The sequence below is a fragment of the Mastomys coucha genome, unplaced genomic scaffold, assembly GCF_008632895.1.
Source record: "Mastomys coucha isolate ucsf_1 unplaced genomic scaffold, UCSF_Mcou_1 pScaffold12, whole genome shotgun sequence".
Taxonomy (NCBI): Eukaryota; Metazoa; Chordata; class Mammalia; order Rodentia; family Muridae; genus Mastomys; species Mastomys coucha.
In genome coordinates, this window is record NW_022196894.1 from 64206578 (window position 1) to 64227165 (window position 20588).

At 36.8% G+C, this 20588-nt stretch overlaps 1 protein-coding gene and 1 non-coding gene across 5 annotated transcripts in view; both read right to left on the reverse strand.

The window, feature by feature from the left end:
- Positions 1-20588, reverse strand: part of Cadm2 (cell adhesion molecule 2) — a 941141-nt gene that overhangs the window by 262038 nt on the left and 658515 nt on the right. The window lies entirely within an intron of this gene.
- On the reverse strand, positions 5878-6080 carry LOC116086768. Its single transcript, XR_004117113.1, has one exon. It is a non-coding gene; the product is annotated as a small nucleolar RNA U3 (small nucleolar RNA).

Sequence of the window (20588 nt, forward strand, 5' to 3'; positions counted from 1 at the left end):
ATATATATATATATATATATATATGTAACAAATTCCTGATGGTGTATCTGTTTATCATTGAATACACAAGGTTTTCTTTAATAGATGCTGCTCCCAGCTAGCAACAATAAAAGACTTTTTTTCAACAATCCCACGTGCTACCAGTTTTATATTCTATTTTGTAACTACAGTTTTCTCATCTTAGGTACATTTTTCAATAATGATGGTTTACTGGTTTAAATGGCACATTAAGGAGATCTATGCACTTAGTGATACAAGTTATTTTACACATGTCCATACAACCTAAAAATCTTATTAATGAACTTTGAATAAAGCAATGAATAAGAACCTTATTAAGTGTTACCATGGAAGCTTCTCCATATAAGACAGAGTACAAAGGGAACACGATTCTCCAGTCCATAATAAAATGTATCTTAGGCAACAATGTCAACAAATATAGCAATTTACTTCCTGGTTTATGTAGCTGTACAAAGACAAAGTTAGGCAAAAGATTTGAAATTATGTACAAAATACCATTTCCAATTATAACCTGCTAAAGAATATTTAAGCTACCCATAGGTTCAAGGACAGGGGGAATTTTTATGAGTGAAGTTTGTTCTTGCCACTATGTAATTTGTTTTCTAACTCTCAATAAAAATTAGCAGGGATTTTCCTGTATAAAAACATTGCTTTAACAGTAAATTACTATGGTAAAGGTGTAAATTTACATCTTGATAGCTTCTTTTGCTTCACAGGTTTTATATATTTACTAAAAGTTGATAAGGCAGCCACCCAGATTCTAAATATATTAGAAATACTATCTCATTGTTTGGTACTGATATTTATCCATTAAGAAGTTAGGAGGTAGAATTCTAGGTTCATTGGGTAATATATTCGATAACAGAGTTCATTTCATTGCTTATTTACAGAAGCAAGTATGATAGTAAGAACTGCTTACTTTAGAGTATATATTTTTACTACAGGGAGGTATCTTGTAGGGACTCTGTGGGGTAATGTTGAAAACATTCAAAACAAGTTCAGAAATTATAGTCCTTTAGTAATAATTCACTATAAATATTTATTGAATCAATTTGTTATTTAATGTCCTGTAAGGGTTACTAATCTATGACAAAGAGGGATGGACAATAGTCAATACATATGTATTAAATGCAATCCATTAAAATGTAATGTGGACTAGATTTCAACACATGATTAAGGATGCATATTATTTGAGAGAGTAGAGTAGAAATGGAAATTTAAATAAAATTTGGCTATAGCAATCTGGTTCACTTTCTTCTAGTATTCAAAGAAGCTAATATGAAGACAGAGAAAAAAAGAAATGTCACCAACAGTAGATGACATTTGTTAGTATAGCACAAGAATTTTAGGAAAATGGCTACAATCTAAAAGATTAAGAGAAATATACTGCAATATGAGCTGTTTGTCTCTTCTCGTGTAATTGTGAAAATAAATTTCTTTCATCACAGAATGGAAACACTAATGAACATTTTCTTTACTCTGAATATGACAAGCATTTGCCACTGTTAAAACAGAGTGTCCACAATCTTACTCCTCAGTAATTAGCAAGGAGCAGAGCAATATGGGGCATCAATGTCATTCTTGAATATGAGTCTTTCTTATATCCACTGTTATGCCTTAGGAGTTGAATGAGTATACTTCAGTTTTCTTGGGACAATCCAGTTTGCATCTGCTTCTTATACAATATCAAATTTTCTCTTAGAGTCACTGTCTAGCATTGTATCCTACCTAGAATGTGTATGCTCTAGATGCATTCTGTACAGCAATTTACAGAAAATAGCAATGGATTTTAAAATATAGATAATTAATTTAGGTATTATTCTTCTAGATTGGATATTATTTTTGTTTTTATACCATATCTATTCAGAAGAATACACCAAAGGAAACTGGTTACAGAAAAATTGTGTCTTGTCCTAATATATATAAATAAGCTGCAACTACCCAGGAACCAGGGTTTGAACAGAAGTTGTACCTGTTACTTGCTCTCTCACTTTGATATATGGATCACACAATTAATCATAATACTGATGAGGGGTAGAATCCATAAAATCTTAGCACTTCATTGGAAAATACAAACAGAAGACAAATCCCTTAGTTTATGAAGAAATAAGCAGAAGAAAAGTATAGGAAGCAACTTTGACATGAATAATTATGAGATTCTCTTAGTAATATACTCAGTAGACTGCAAACAACAGAGTCTAAATGTAAATATAAGGTTGAAATGTATGAGTAAGAGACACATGAACATAAAAACACATCAATGTAAGATAACAGGATAAATGCTGAGGGGAAAGAAAGAAAGAAAGAAAGAAAGAAAGAAAGAAAGAAAGAAAGAAAGAAAGAAAGAAAGAAAGAAAAAGAAAGAAAGAAAGAAAGAAAGAAAGAAAGAAAGAAAGAAAGAAAGAAAGGGAAAGAAAGAACTATCTCAGAAACCATAAAAATACATTTTGAAATGTAAAATCTCAGTAGAAGTGGTGATGCCAGAGCCCAGTGTCAGAGATTATGATTAATATATGTGAGAACCTGGATTCAACCTGGATTCAACCTATAGCATGCATATGCATACACACACATAACACACACACACACACACACACACACACACACACACACACACATACTACTTGGAATCAATTAGTTGCACTGATAGGAGGGAAAAGGAGTTGAGGAAAAATGAAAAGCTGTTGAGAACTAAAGATACAAATGGATTAACATAGCACACTGGCACATGCCTCTAATCTCATCACTAAGGTTAGTGGGGGAAGATGCCTGAGTATTAACCTGTGCTACATATGATCTTGTCACACACACGCACACACACACACACACACACACACACACACACACACATACTCATACACAGTAAACAAAACCACAATTAAATTAATGAGCAAAATATTGTCAGATGTAGTACACAATAGTTAAGATTGAACATTGGAACACTACAGCAAACCTCAGTATAATTGAGACTCTGATGATTCAATATAAAAATTGAAAATAAATGGATTTTCGATAAGAACTGAAAATAGTTATAACACAGACAGACAACATTATGAGCCCCCAGGTTACGACTTGAAAAGCTCTGGATTTTAAGACTATATTTTAAAAATCTTAATAGCATCCAAGTAGATCATTCACAAAAGATGCAAACATTTAGGACTCCTTTCAACTGTAATTGTCACGGGGCATCAAACTAAATAGTTATGAACTGAAGAGGCATTCAGTATTCAAGAGCATTATTTCTTTGTGAAGGCTTAGAAAGGATATTTCCTGCATTCATTGCAAGAACAATACCCAGTATCCAAAAATATTATAAATGTTAAGAACTGAGCTTTCTGAATTCTCTGTTAACTCTGAAAAAAGCTTAATTTTATAGCATTTACTAGGCAGAAAAGAAAGGATCAGTGTAAATCTGATGATTTCAGTTTGATCCCAGAACCCACTCTAAAGGAGAGAATTGACTCCTTAAAGTTATTCTCACTTTCACATATACATTGTATAATGGATGTGCCACATCATGTGTGTAACATATACACACACATATTATACATGCATACATGTACACACTATTTCATGTATACACTATTTCACATACAAAACCACCACAGACTTTATAAGATAATGATAGTAATACTAATAAAAACATATATAAGAAGAAAATACTCAGACAATGTGCTGGAAGTACACAGATTTAATATCTGCTAACTGTCCCACCTTACTGTATCACTTAACTTCATTGGTCTCAGTTTGTCCATTAGTAAACAGAATGATTATGTTAGGAACTTCCCAGCATTGCTGTGGACATAAAAGGAGATAATTAAATTGCAAGGGATCTAATAATTCTTTTGTTACACAAACGTGTAGTGATTATTAATCACTTAGGATCATGTAGTAATTACATCAGAAGGAACAACTGTGTTTTCCACATTCCTTTCTGGGAGTGATCCTGCTCCTGGCATGGTGGTATCTGTTAATGAATAAAGAATTAAAGACTTAAGTGTGTCATATAGAACAAGGTACCTTGCTGATCCTTCCAAATGCTAAATTAAAATTTGGTTATCCAACAACAACTATAACACTTTATATAACACTTCTTACCAATAATTCTTTAAAGTGAATGATTTTTTTTGTTTATCTTTGTACAGACAAATGTACATATGATGGATGTGTTGTACATGCATGTGCATGTACACATTTGCATGGAAGGGTAGGGATGCCAGAGGCACAAGGCTAGTGCTTTTTATTCACGACATCCAACTTTATTTCTCAGTCAGTTCTCACTGAACCAAAATCTCATCTATCAGCTAGTGCATCTCTGAAGCATATTTCCATAGTATTTTTGCCTAACTTGCCTCTGTCCTAGGTCACAGAGTACCATGACTACAGGGTTTTATTATGGAGGAGGTGGAATCCAAGCTCTTATCCTGACATGTGCCAGGCAAGCACTTTATCCATTGGGCCACCTCTCTAGCTCCATATCTATAATCTTTTACTTTTTTATTGGATATTTTATTTATTTACATTTCAAATGTTATCTTCTTTCCCATTTTCCCCTTTGGAAGTTTTCCAATAGTGTATCCCATGAACTGTTGTCTTTCCTCTGGAGGAAAAAAAAATGTTTGTTTTAAAGACTTTTAGTTCCTGTTAATTTCTTATCATGTATATACATATACATATATGAATATATCATGTGTATACATATATATATATAATACAAACTACATATACAACTAGGATTACATTTTTTAATTGTTTTACTTATTAACATTCCAAATGTTGCCCCCCTTCTCTGTCCTCTTCTCTACCCCTCTAAGAGTACTTCACCCATCCCCTCTCCCCTTTGCCTCTGAGAGGGTGCTCCCCTACCCACGCACCCACAAATTATAAAATAGATTTTATAAATAAGAAAAAGAAATCTACTCTAGATTTCATTTCCAGGTAACATCCTTTTCTTATTTTATTATTGCCTCCTATTTTTCATAGATTATATAATTATAAAAAAATAACCATCACAGTATTACAAAAGGAGAGAATATTTCCCAAAATTGAAAAGCAAGCAAAGCCAACTGTTTATAACAGTGGGATACGGTGAGTGCCATTTCCAGGTAACATTCATGAGAAAGTTTTGTGTAAGAATGAAGAGAGAACAAATGTAGATCACTTGGATGAAAAGATTGGAACAGGTCCTGACATTTTCCAGTCTGACGTTTAGATTATGAAGTCATTGGAAGATATAAATGAGAAAAGAATCACAGTCAAGTCAATGAGAGTCAAGGATCATTGTGGCAGCTGCAGATTGGCAACTGATTAGCCGAGTGAGCTTTTATAGCAGAAAGATCAAGGAAGAGTTGTGTAATGGTCAGAATGAGAAATGGCCACATCACAGACTTGATAAGTACTATAAGAAGTCATGCCAGCAAGACACAGTTGAATGAAGAGATACTTTCCTCTCTCTCAATCAGTTGGCAAGATGGCAATAAATCATGAACTTCCACCAACTAGTTCCTAGAAGGGAGATTAATACAAAGCTACCTTTGTATAGGTTAAGAGGAAATCATTTCCAACCAGTTATAGCACTGTAAGTATGTCATACATCAGTTAAATAAGATGGCTCCGAATAACTCCCACACAAATAAAGAAGAATGCACCATGTGAGCCCCTTGTTATAAATTATTTTATGAATAATTAGTATGGGCGAGTAAATAAATGAAGCCTGAATCACTTTCTGCATAGTAGTTTCTAACTACAAACAAGATAGAGGTTTTTGCTTTGAGAAGCAGGGTTTCTCATTTGTGGCTTTAATCTTCCAAGTGCTTTAGAGGAAAGTAGAAGGGCATAGTGAGAACTATTTTTTGTTTTCTGCGACCCCTCCCTCTAACCTTCCCGAGGGAGAGAAGAACGATCATCAATGGCAAGAGGCAGCTGCACTGAAGCAGCACCTAGAGCTGGCTTCATGCTCAGGAGGGGGCGCTATGTCTCGTCCTCGTGGTTTCGGGTGCTCTACACAGTCAGAGAAATTTCTCTAGTAACGAACTATAAAAATGATCCCTGAAAGTAATCTTGAGAACTATTTTTTTCTGTAAAGCTGGTAAACCTTAAATGAGCAGAAAGCAAAATATTTTGCAAAAATAAATGAGAAGATAAGGTGTGTTGACATGGACAGCTTCACGTGGGTGGAGGTTGTAGCCGGCTACCATCAGGCTTTCAAAAATATGCCTTCCTACCTTCTTGAAGCAATGGGAATTTCATATTGTAGACTTATATGATCTTTGTGTTTTTTTGATCATTGTGTTCTTACTCTTTAGCTATGTAAAGGACTTCCACTCTGCTTAAGTTACATCCTAGTTATCTCCACAACCACCCGGACCAAATAAGATGAACCATTTCTTTCATTCAGTGTTTCCACAAAGCCAACTGTGTATGCCCTAAACTTGTCCCCTCTAAGAAAATGTGAGCAGACAAGCTTCTCCTTCAGGCCCAAGGATTCCTTAGTCTACTTCCACATTTTAGCTGCACTCCCTATGTGATTCAGAGAAACATACCTTGCCATAGTCTCTCCCTGGTACCTGAGCAGAGGACCTCCTTGCAAAGTCATCCAGAGTTCCAAAGTTCCTGGAAAAGTCAGCTAATACATATATCCCACCAACATAATTGCTTAGGGATTCAAATATTTGTCTTGGTGTCTTTTGCTTAAGAATCCTGCCTAGTTCTTGAGCAACTTTTATTGATTCTTTTAATTTGCTGTATAGATCACACTGACCTCAATCTCACAGAAATTCACCTGCCTTTGCCTTTTGAATGGTGGATTAATGGCCTACTCTACAGCAAATGTAAATTCTTCTGAATGAATCTTTTCATTTTTAATTCTTATGTTGTTTATATGTATTAATATACTTACTTCATTTTTTTAAAATTCTAGCTATTTTCTCGGCCATATAAACTAAGATCATTATATTTTCCATCTTTGTGACTATTTTTTCCAATGCAAAACTATTGAAGATGACAAGATACTTGAGACCCAATTCCATAGGACATTCAGCTTCATCTGTGTGGAAGATGGCAAAAGATTTTAACTCATAAACAGAGGGAAGAGTATATTTTCATTATGTATTCTAACTTATTTTATATTGTAAATGTTCTTCTTTATATGTGTTTGTGTACAGTAACATGCTTTATTATTGGGATTAAATGTTTTTGCTTAGGATGTTTTCCAATTTTCTTATCTGTTACCATGTATCAATTAATTATGTATCTGTATATTATATATTCTGTTTATTATTTATCTATCTATGTATCTGTCTATCTCTACTCTATCTACCTGTCTATCATCAATCAATCAATCAATCAATCTATCTATCTATCCATATCTCTCCCATATATCATCTATCTATCTATCTATCTATCTATCTATCTATCTATCTATCTACCTGTCTATCTATCTACCTATATGCCTATCTCTCATCTATTTATCTAATGTATCACCACCAGTACCATTACCATCATCATCATCATCATCATCATCATCATCATCATCATCATCATCTATCATTTAGCAATCTCTGTATCTTACCCTGCTGTATCCACAGGCTCAATATTCCCAGATTAAACCAACTGTACATAAAAAAATATGTACCTTCATCAAACATATACAAACATTTTTCTTGTGACTCTTCTCTAAATAATGAAGTATACTATTTATATTACATTTAAGTTGAAGTCTGTATTATTTATAATCATGATATAGCAATGTATTTGGGTATTGATACAGGAGATCTTACCCCTTGAGGGGCTCATTAGTTTTAAGTGGAAATTTAAACTGTGGTTTAGACTCTAGAAAAGGAATTTCTATTTATTTTCATGGCCAAAAGAGAGAAAAAGAAAATTCCAATCAATGCTACTTCAGTTGCACAATCTGCCCAGCTGGGAGAGTAGGGAGGGTCAAGGATCCTTCCCATAGTTCCTGCTGTGGATCCTAGCAGTCCCTTTCTCTCCTCCCTTTTACAGATTCTAACTAAAGGAAATGGCCAAAGGCAACAACACTGATAATAAAAAATATATTGCCTGCAGAAGTTGCGCATGATATAAACCAATTTTCTATTTTTCATGAAGTAGCAAGTTGGCTTGGTGTAGGAGAGAATCAGATAAAAAACCTATTAACAATTCTAACATGTTTCTTACACTGTTTTACAGGGTTTCTTGAATATTAATGTATTGAGTATTTTTAGAACATGTAAAAAAAGAAATTTGGTTATAACTACCATTAATTGCTTTTGAGTGAAACACAAAAATGAAAATAATAAAATATGATAAGAAACTCTATTTTTATGTAATTCAGTATATAATTTTTAAAATTTCTTCACATAGTTATAAATGGATGAAAGTAATTTTATTATGATTCAGAAGCATTTCCGTTGCTTCGTGTAAGTTATGTATAGAGAAGGGATATTTCCCTGTGCTGTTCACCCTGCAGAATATCTGTGAATGAATGGTGACTTCGGAATACCTCATGCTCTCTGTGATGAATTATGCAGAAGCTCCATTCCAGAACTATGCTAAGGTGCTAAAAGTTCATGTCTGAGAGTTGTTTGTGACTCACACAGATGTAGTGGACAAATACTTACGTTTCCTTTACACTGAAGTCCAAAATTTTGTATGGAATAAATGCTGCTGAGTGCACAATTGGGTGGATTATAAATCTCAGATAAGATGATTTTTCTAAGAGACAAAATCAGTATCCTTGTTTTTAGGATGCAGACAGAAAGAATTCAGTGTAAGCCACTTTGAAAGGTCTTCTTCAAATCTCATTAATAGCAAAGGGATTTGAACAGAACAACTAGTGTATTGATTTGAACATTTTCCCAACATTGCTATTTTGTATTTAAAAAAAAAAAAACCCACTTCTTTCAGCGTGGTCAGGGTTAAGAAACTTTGTATTTCTATATGGTATAAGTTATGGTGGATGAATACTTTATATAATAATAAAGTTATGAAAACTCTCAGAGAACACTAAAGACCTTTTGAATACTTTATAGACAGTAAATCATTAAGTGTTGATTTCATAAAGGTTTATATTATTATTTAAGTCTCTATGTGTGCTGCTTGAACTTATTTATCATAAAAATATAATCTAAATCTTTCATTCTCAAAGAATTTTTTTTTATTGCAGAGCTTGTATTGGGAGCATGAGAATTCTCTTTGATTTCTCTTCCTTAAATGCTAAGGAATGACTGTCAAAGTACAGAAAGGGCAAGCTTTATTATCTCCAAGGGGTCAGGTACAAAGACAATGCTTTTTTCTGATGTATGAACTATACTACTATCTTTCTACTTCATTTGATCCCTACCTTAGAATATTAAGCCTTCTAATTCTCTTCACGTTTTTGTTATGTCTATGGTAGGTAAGCTTGGTTATCAATTTTATATCCTTGGGAGGTGAGGCTCTCAGGAGAGAAACTGCTTCCCCCAGATCTGCCAGTGATTCTGCCTACAGAGTTGTTTTTGCTGTTGCTGTTGTTTTGAAAGATGGAAGAAGCCTAGCTTACTGAGTGTGGTGCCAATACTTACTGCAAAGATGGATCTGGTTATCAGAAAGATAGCAGATCTGACAGGAAGCAAGCCAGTCAGCAGGACTCCCTCCTGGTAGTCTGTAATTCATTTCTGCCTCCAGGTTACTGGAGTGCTCTATTCAATGATGAACTCTAACCTGCGAGTCAAATGCCCCATTTTTTCCAATCACAAAATTTGCTTTTGGTCTTGATGTTCATGATAGCAAGAGAAATCAAACCAGAACAATGTATCAAAGTTTTAAGTGGCTTAAAGAAACATGATCTAGGAAACCTGGGATGAGGCACAAAACAGCCAGAACAATGTATCAAAGTTTTAAGTGGCTTAAAGAAACATGATCTAGGAAACCTGGGATGAGGCACAAAACGACTACCTAGGAACTACTGACTATTTTCAAGGCTAGAAGACAGGTCCTATTATTTTCTGAGAAGAAAAGCTCTACAACCAAAAGAAGCATACCAGAGCACCAATTATATAGTAAAGCCATTACTTCAGAAACAATGCAATCTGCCTGTTTTTATGTACTAATGCAAAGTCTGATAGCAACTGAGATTCTATCCTAAATTATAACCTGAGATACATGGATAACAGTGTTACCTACTCTCATTAAAGTAGATAAAACGAGGAAGTCTTGAGGCATGAAGCTATGTTATATAAATAAGGTATCTGTTTTTTTTTTGTCTGTCTTCCACTCTTGTCAAGGATGCTGTGCTTAAAGGTATATTTGTATTTGTGTTTCTCTTGATGGAGAGGCATTCCCGTGATTGTGACAACTTCAAGTGAGATTGGTAATGTACTAGCAGGATTCATCAGGGTTCCTTTTAGTCCTGTCCGGGAAAGCTCAGTCTTATGTAGCAATATTATTTGAGACTTCATTTTTAATAAAAAACAAAAGTAAGTAGGGAGTTATCAACAATAGGCACACATGAGGGATCATAGAGGAAACAGGATACACATGTAAGTAAATTTACCTCTGTGTTGGAAATAAACAAAATAATTTCAAGTATTTGAAATTGGTGAAAATAATCTGCTCAGTGAATCTTTTGCTTGGAATGGGGAACATCCTTATATTTTCTGTGAAGAATGGCCTATGAGGAGAAAAGTCAATGCTAGTCATATTTCTTGTTGAGTTCATAATTAGCATCAGCAAATATTTTTTTGTGTCTCCTCTGTGCATGGGGGTACGGCAATGTTCAGCATCACTGACCGTCATCTAAATGTCCAATGCTAAATTAAGTTTCTCTGATTTATACTCATTGCTTCATGTGTGTCTGGGCTCATCTGTTCTTACAAGCTGCTCTGCTGTGCTCCTACCAGCAAATTATGTGACACTACCCAACCTGGTACTAATTTACGGATCTCTGTACTCTGTGCAACCACCACTGCCAACAACAACAACAAAAAAATAAAAAACCCAGTTTATGTAGATATTCCCGCTCGTTATTGTTTTTCTGTTTCCCTTTGTCTCTAAGTGATCACTGTCAAGCCAATATCATACTCGCAGTAATTAAGAGCACATGAAGCAAATCAATGGTATACTTTTCCATCTGTTGATCTGCAGTGCTTTAAATTATTTGTACACCCTGGTGAAATGGAAGAAAACTTCCATTCGGTATATTAAGTTATTGTATGTGAAAGAAGTACCACAGCTCAGAAAAGAAAGTATACTAAACCATCTTTTGAAGAGTTACTTTCAGGGTCCAGCACTGCTTTGGTGGGGGTGGAATGACATGGCTCCTGCCCCTGGGACAAGGCCAACAGGGCATGGGCCTCCTCAAGTGTTGCAAGCTGCTGTGGGCATAGGCGCATGTTGGTATAATAATGTACATATTTTTATATTCCTTCTTCAAGGAATGTCCTCTATGTTAATGTTGATGACTCCATAATAATCAGAGTCAACAAGAGCCTGGGGTGGGGGTGGGGAGAAAGTGTGGCTAATGTCTCAGCAAATGGCATACTCTGAAATCTTCAGTACAGCCCTTGAGGCTGTGGAAAAGAACTCTATAGTCATGAGTTTGAAAATACATAACTTCTTAACTCTGCAAAAATAAGAATGCAATATGAATCGTATAAGGAGCTTCACAGATCTAAAGGAAGAGAGGCAGTCATGGTGTGAGTCAGCTTGTCAGAAATACAAAGGCAGGCAGATCCAAAGGGAGATTTACTGAGTTCAAGGTTAGCCTGGAACATAGTAAGGTTAGGCCCAAATGTGGTAAAAATGAGAATTTCAGGGCAGCGTCCCACCTAGATAGTTGATCCTCTGTGCTTAACAGAGGCAGGCAGATCTCTGGATTCTTTTGCACTGTCTAAAAAAAAAAAAAAAAGAAAGAAAGAAAAAGAAAAAAAATGTGCTTGCTTGCTGTCTCCTAAGAGTCAAAGGGCTAATATGGTGATTCTTGGCAGGGTTAAGGGGAACCTGGAATAAAGGACTGAATTGAAAGGTAAATAAAAAGAACTGGGCTTTTGGTCTGCATGAGGCAAGCTAGAAAAAAGTGAAAGCAGTTTTATTTTGGAATTTTTCTCCAGAGAAAGCTGAGCTATCTGAAGATCTTTGGAGAGTGAATACAGCTCTTCAAGAATATTTTGTAACAGGATTTCTGAGGTCAGGAATCCCAAGAATTACTTAAGAGAGATGACACAGCTTTTAGAATGTTTTCTAGCATCTATTGAAAGACTGGAAGATTTAGAAATTTGGGGAAAAGCATGCTAATGAAAAGGGAAATGTATTAGTAGAAATGTATGTATACTGTATAACCTTTACTCAAAGGACATAGAAGGTCTCTGTAACGAGCCAAGAATGTAGACTAGCCAGTTTCAGAAACCTGTTGGCCACAAAGGCTCCCCCTAGTTAGGTCGAAGAACAAAAAGCAGGATATGAGGCATCTGGGTGATTCTAGGGAATGGTTAGCCATAAAGTGAATAACATTGACCAGACCACATTCTTGTGCATAATGAGTGTGTAGGACGTTTTCCTTATGACCCTGACTCAAATAGGGGCTGGGTCTCTTTAGGATTTTTCACTGTTCTCTTGTTATGTTTCCTTGGTAACCTCTTCACCCCCCCTAGTTTGTGATTTTTCCCTTTAAATACCCCTTACTCCTTGTGCTCGTGGTCGAACCCCTCTGGCCTGCCAGGCTATGAGTTCGACCCAGGTCTGGCCTGTATAAACCTCATGTGATTGCAGCAAGGTCGGTCTTTCATGAGTTATTGGGTGGTCGCGTTATCCCGAGACTTGAGTGAGGGTCTCCCCAGCTATAGGGGTCTTTCATTATCCAGAGAAAACTGTCTGAAGACCGAACATAGCTATTTTAGATTTTTTTTCTGGCTTTCTGATTTTGATTAAAAAACCTAAGAATTACTTTTAGAATTTTTCTAACAGAAATTTTCTGACTTGGTTGGAAGATCCCAGAATTTTTTTTTTTTTTTTTAATAACAGCTATTCTGACTTTGGTCTGAAAACCCATGAGCTATCCTGAGAGCTTTTAGAATTTTTACTAGCAGAGCTCTCTCAGAGAGAGCTGTCTCTAACAGAATATAAATTTATTTGTTTATTTATTTATTTTTATTTTTGTTGGTTACTTTATTTATTTACATTTCAAATGTTATCTCCCTTCCCAGTTTCCCCTCCACAGTCCCCTATCCTGTCCTCCCTCCTCATTGATCCTGCCTCAGCTGCTTAGCATTCCCCTACCCTGAGTCATTAAGACTCCATAGGACTAAGCGGCTCCCTTCTCATTAATGCCAGATAAGGCCATCCTCTGCTACATATGCAGCTGGAGTCATGGGTCCCTCTATGTGTACTCTTTGGTTGGTGGTTTAGACCTTGGGAACTCTGGGAGGTCTGGTTGGTTGATATTGTTGTTCTTCCTATGGGGTTGCAAACCCCTTTTGCTCCTACAGTTCTTGCTCAAACTTCCCTATTGGGGTTCCCGTGCTCAGTCCAATGTTTTGCTGTGTACATCCGCATCTGTATTGGTGCACCTCTTGCCAGAAAAACAAAAACAAAAACAAAAACAGCTTTCTAAAGCAGAGAAGAATAGAGCACTTTAAAATAGTTTCTCAAACAACCACAGAGCCAAGAGCTATCTACAGAGAACTGTCTTAGGAGCTATCTGCTGCATAACATAGGATGCCAGCTTGGACCCACGATTTGATTTCAAGTTGTTTGTTTTTGAAGTTTCTAAATACTCTAGATTCTGTCAGGAATCAGGTTCTAGCTGAGGCTGGTCCTCATCAGTGACTGAGGAATTTCTCAAAAAGTCAAAAGATAAAATTTGGAATTCTCCATCAACATTTGAATCACTCTCTTGTCTCATCTCCCAAACTCTTTTTTCTCTTTACAATATGTTTAGGTAATAAAACTAAGTTTCTAAAACATATAAGTCTATGTTTCCAGTCAGCTTATTCATGAGCATTCTCTGAAGTATCTGACTCAAATTCTAGTAATTTTCCGCACATAGACACAGCTACTTCTTTTCTTCTACAATTCATAAAAAAAAAAAAAAATTACCTCAATTGACAGTTTGCTGTGACTCAGAAAATGTAGCCCCAAGGGTAGACTACATCACATAATTCACCTTGCCAAGAACAAAAGGGGAGAAACCAGAGAGGAGACTTTAAGCAAGACACAGGCTTCTGAGGATGCCTAGTTGTTACAAAATTTGCATCAAAATGAAGAAAATCTTACTCTTTCTCCCATGTCTTTTTGGACAGGATTTGGTTATAATGAAACGCTTAACAATTTTGCTATACGTATTACAGGACATTACGGGACATAAGAATAAAATGGCTGCCAGGCAGTGGTGGCACACACCTTTAATCCCAGCACTTGGGAGGCAGAGGCAAGAGGATTTCTGAGTTCAAGGCCAAACTGGTCTACAGAGTGAGTTCCAGGACAGCCAGGGCTATACAGAGAAATCCTGTCTTGTAAAACCAAAAAAATAAAAAATAAAAAAAATAAAATAAAATGGCCATTTTTACCTACTTAGAAATTTAAAAATTTCTAGACAGATTTTGGAAGTGGTAGGAATAACTTTATTTATTTATTTTTTCTTTTTAATTCAAAAACAAATAAAACCAGCCAGAAATTTTCTAAGCATATTGTGAGCCAGTCAGTCATATTATGTTTTTTTTTCCTTCTTCTTCTTTTCAGGAAAACTGTATTTACTGGACTTGACAGGGCCACTGAACACATGAACTCACAGCAGTTGTGACTGCATGTGAAAGACCCAGACAAGATCAAACCAGTGAACATCCCAGCATGGCTGAGAGAAGCAGTCACAAAATCCCACCCCCATCTCAGAAGCTACTGTCAACCTATGGCTGCTAGGGTAAGGAGAGCCAATTTCATTCAGAAATGCAGCCCTGAAGAGGCTGCACATGCCTCAGTAGATGCTTCTACACTATGCACATACCATAGTGAGTGACTCAATGGGATTAAAAAAGAACACAGAAACTTGGGTGAGAAATTTGAGGTAGGACATACAAGAGGCATTGGAACTGAAGGAGATGGGGGGGGGGGAGTGAATTTGATAAAAAATGTATGACATGCTCAGGCAGTAAAAAAAAAAATTATACATGAGAAAACCATAAAATAAATCTTGAAAAAATAAGCAAGGGTACTGAAATATTTATTCTCAGTAATATTTAATGACTAACTTTGACACTTCAGGCTTTACTTTGTTTCTTTAGTTTTCAAGATCTACAATGTGCCCAAAACTGTATCATGTTCCTCTGTTTATGAAAAATGATCCTAAAAAGAAATAGCAGCAAAAGGCTGTAATAGACATCTACTTCCACTAACTGCCAACCAAGGAAGGTTTATCAGAATCACAGACTTTCTTGTAAGTAGAAGAGAGGCTGGTATGGGAAACCAACACATTGGTTCTGATTCCTTCATAAAGGTGAATGAATACAAGATTCAGACTCCCAACTCAGAATGAGCAACTTCTCAGAAGTGATAGTTACCCTAAAATAGTAATAGAATATAAAATAATCAAATCTGGCCTTCAAAGGTTACTTAGAAAACACACATCTTAATACACACTGACTAACCCACCTACTCACATACATTCAACCTTTGATTAGGTTGAAGATTGGTATTAGAGATTGAAGGGTAGTGAACATATCAGATGAAGATCTGGGGTAGCCAGAATCTACAGTTAGAATTCATAACTGCCTTTCAGTCTAACACAATCTACAAATAGAGCTGACTAAAAAACAGGAGAATGAATGGAAATTTGCAACTGACAGTGGTAGGGAGGTAGGAACATCTCCAGGAAGAGACAGAGACCTGGAATCGGGGAGGCACCCAAGAATCAGAAAGGATGTCCTTAGCTGTGACTCACAGCATTGGGGTTATGAAGCCTGGGGAAGCTGCCTCCTGTGGCCAGGAAGGAACCCTGGTGGAGCAATAGGGAAATCAACCCATCCGCAAAACTTTCAACCCCAAAACTTACCCTGTCTATAAGAAATGCAGAGATTGAAGACAGAGCAGAGACTGAAGAAATGGTCAGCCAATGACAGACCAACTTGAGACCCATCCCATGAGCAAGCAGCAATCCGTGATACTATTAATGATACTCTGTTATGTTTGGAGACAGGAATCTAGCATGGCTGCCCTCTGAGAGGCTCCACCCAGTATCTGACTCAGACAGATGTAGCTACCCACAGCCAAATTGTGGATGGAGCTTGGAGACTCATATGGAACAATAGAAGGAAGGATTATAGCCAATAATGAGATAGGAACTCCACAGGAAAACCAACAGAATCAAGTAACTCAGACCCTTGGGGATCTCAGAAATTGAACCACCCACCAAAGAGCATACATTGGCTGGACCTAGGCCTTCTCGCACATATGTAGCAGATAAGCAACTTCGTCTTCATGTGGGTCCCCTAGGATAGGAGCAGAGGCTATCCCAAAAGGTGTTGTTTGTTCATGGAATTTGCTCTTCTAACTGGGCTGCCTTGTCTGGCCTCAGAAACAGAGGATGCATCTATATCCTAATGGAGATTTGATGTGCTAGGGTAGGGGGATATCCAGGGGGTCCTGCCCACTCAGATTAGAAGTGGAGGTGGAATGGGGGAGGGATTGGAGGAGGGGTGACCAGGAGTAGGGCAGTGAGGAGGATGCGGTGTGAATAAGGGAAAAAGAAAGGCCAAAGTTTTGTCTGGGTGTTCTGACAGGCTCTGAATTCCAACTTCCATTAAAGTCTCTTGAATGACAAGATTTTTTTATTTTATTTTTTATTTTTTTTTTTTTTTTACAAAAGAGTTCATTTAAAATCATACACCTTGCCAAGGAATTTGAAGGAATTTTTTTTTCCATAAATATATTAAATATGATTATTTTATTTTACATTTTCTTTTCTTCCTGCAAATATTCTCATGTGTTTTCCCTTTCTTTGCCCTTCCAGATTCATAGCTGGGCTCTTTAATTCTTATTACAAAAATAGTGAAGAGTTAGGGTTGGGAGTCCAAAGTTTGGTGAAAAGATCAGTGTTTGCAAGCAGGATAGTATGTCTAGAAAGTACCAATTTCTATGCCTTCCTTTCTCAGCATTTAAAAAATTATTACTAAGTAACTTGATTTGGCTATTACTTTGTCATATCTCTTAAAATAAAACTGCAATCATAGATCTCTTTTGCCTAACTTATATGAATACTTGCAAATGGTATTAACAGTCTATTGTACAGGATGCCTTGAATTTAGCCAAATAGCTTAGGTGACATTCACATATCAAATACAAAACACACACTTCTGAAATAAAGTCAGGGTCATCCACCAAATACTAATGGGTGTCTCTGCCAACTTCAGAAAATACCTGAACTCATTTCAATAACCAAGCATTCAGTTGCTATCAGGGAATTCTTTGAATAAGCCTTTAAATGGGGCATCTGACTTAGTATGAAAAGTATCAACCTTTCAGTCAATCAAAGTTTACTGTTATTCATTAACATTTTTGCCTCCCACGAAGATGTCCGTTTTATAATATGTTATCACTTTGAAGCTGTATACTAATTAAATTATCAATACTCTAACATAAAATTAGTTAAATTTTAATCCTTTAAAAACACATTTAGAAAGGTGTGACAATAGAAATATTTTAGTGTCTGCAGACATGATGGATCCCCAGGTGGGGCAGTCCCCTGTTGGCCCTTCCTTCAGTCTCTGTTCTAATTTTTGTCCCTGTTCTTCCTTTGGACAGGACCATTTCTTGGTTAAAAACTTTGAGATGGGTGGGCATGACCATTTCTTGGTTAAAAACTTTGAGATGGGTGGGCGGTCCCATGAGCGGTCCCATCCTTCAACCGAGGGCCGTGCCTATCTACTGGAGGAGGTCTCAACAGATTCTGTCTCCCCCTTTTCTACGTGTTTTGGCTAATGTCATACCCTGGGTCCCGGAAGCCTCATATTTCCCTGGTGTCTGGAACCTTCCAGTGGCTATCCCCACTTCCTCATCCCCTTGCTACATATTTTTGTTCAATTTCCTGACCCTCTGTACCTCTCTCATATCTCCTCCAGTTCCTAATACTGTCCCCCTTATTTCCTCCTCTTCCTCTCTCCCTCTCAGGTCCTTCCTCTTTCCATCCTGTCTGCAGATACCAAACCTGACACTGTTGCAGTGCTCAAAAGGCGCTTGCTGACAGGAACCTGGTGTGGCAGTTCTTTGGTAGGTCCAGCCAGCAACTGATCAATGCAGAGGTGGATGCTTGGAGCCAACCATCAGACACAGGGACCCTGATAAGGGAGCTGGGGGAAGGACTGGAGGAACGGAGGGGGATTGTGACCCCACTGGAAGGACAATATAGGCTGGCCTGACCACCCAGTTCTCCCAAAGACTAGACCACCAACCAAAGAGTGTACTGGAGGAATCCATGGCTCCAGATACATATACCACAGACGATGGCATTGTCTGACAGCAATGGTAGGGGAGACTCTTGATCCTGGGGAGGTTTGATGCCCCAGCATAGGGGTATGCTGGAGCGGTGGTGTGGAGAGTGTGGGTGGGTTGGGGAGCACTTTCATACAGGCAAAGGGGAGGGGGAGGAGAGAGGCTAAGGGAGGTTGGTGGAGGGGTAATCAGAAAGTGGGATATCATTTGAGATTTAAACAAATGAGATGATGATGATGATTATTATTATTATTAATAATAATAATAATAATAATAATAAAAGAAATGTTTATTTTACTTAAAGAAACTCCAACTATAGGGGTAGGGAGATTTTTCAGTGGATAAAGTGCCTACTGCACAAGAATCAATGTCTGCGTTTGCATACCCAGCACTGAGTAAAAGGCCAGGCTTTTCTATGACTACATAACCTTGAGAGAACTGCCAGGTGAATCTTGGGGACTACTAGCCAGTCAGTCTAGCCAAAATGGCGAGTTTCAGGTTCAGTGAGCTTTCCATTTCAGAATATAAGTGAAGATAAAAAATCAGAGAGGAAAACAGCTACGTCAATGCTGGCTTCCACAAATATGCATAGACCACACACAGCGCACATATGCACATATACGCAATACTTCCAAATTGATACAACTCCAGAAACTGATGTGAGGAACTTACTTTTTAGTGTTTTGTCATCAAGGGGGAATATTCTGGTAAACTTAGCAAAATGTACACATAAATTTACTTGGATTTTATAGATAGTAGTATACACAAAAGAGTAAGAAAAACTCAGAGTGATCCCAAGGGCAAATTCTATTTTACAGGCTGAGGTACACGTGAGAGATAATTATGAAACCACGGTATGCAGGTGTGCTGTATCCCTTAGTATGCATGCTGATTATTACCTTCCAAATACTTTCATTTAAGTAAGTTATTCCTAGCTAGTTCCAGACCAGCCTTAAACAAGAAGACAATTACTGAGAAACTAACCTGAAAAAAAAAATATGGCTTTTTATGTGTTCTCAACAAATACACAGGCTTTGTGTGTATGTGAATGAGGATGTATATATCAATACTGGGCATTATGAAAGGAGGAATGCAATTACTGCTTACTAGGATGATATATAACAATGCAGAATATCAGGGATCCTGTTATTGCTTTTTACTCTTGCAAGTGATTCTTTTTCGTTTTTCACTTTAAACTCAGTCTGAAAAAATCATCTCTTCACAGTGAATGATCAGACACGCTCCCTCCTCTTGCAAACCTTTGTCTCCCCCAGTGTTGTTTGATAATGGTCTCTTTCTTTCCTCTTCCAACACAGGGCTGCCTTCACTCTGTTCTAACAACTACAGCACTCCACATTCTTTCACCACAGATGAGTACTGAATAAACACTATGCATCTGTTGCATGGAGGACAGCGTCCAATATATCTGTAAGTCCTGTTGTTTTATTTTGCTTTTGTTTCTCGTTTTTAAAGCAGATTCTGTCAGGCTAAAAGGTAAAACAATGTCATCAATCATGTTAAGCAAATCTGCCTACCTTTGCAGCTGCATTACAAAAACACCCCAGCAAACATCTTTCTTTCATGTATACCAAGTCAGAAGCTGGCTATACATGGCTCCTAAAGATTCTACTTTGGATTATTTCAATATGCTTTGCTCACAAGCCTCTGTTATAAACATTCCGTTTTTGTACTCTTTAATTCTCCAGTGTTCCAGACTGTTGTTTTTATTCAATGAATAAAGACCTAAAATATTTATATGACAATTTTATCACTTTAATTCTACATTTACATGAAGAGCAATTAGCATTTTTTTCTAAAAACATGTAAGGCTACTTTTTTCTCAAAGATGTTGCAACTTTATGTCATTGTCTAATTTTGGTCAGGAGATATTCAATAGATTGGTAACACTAGTGTATGTTATTCTCCTCAAAGTTTTAATTCATTCTTCCTGGGCAACCATGCAAAAGTTCAATTCTTAAACACAATCAACATCATGGATTTTGAAAATTCCTAATTTGTGTGTGTGTTTGTGTATGTGTGTGTGTATGTGTGTGTGTGTAAGAAAGGGAAGAGGAAAAGAGACAATAAAAGCTTTTCCTGAGTTGGTTATCTGT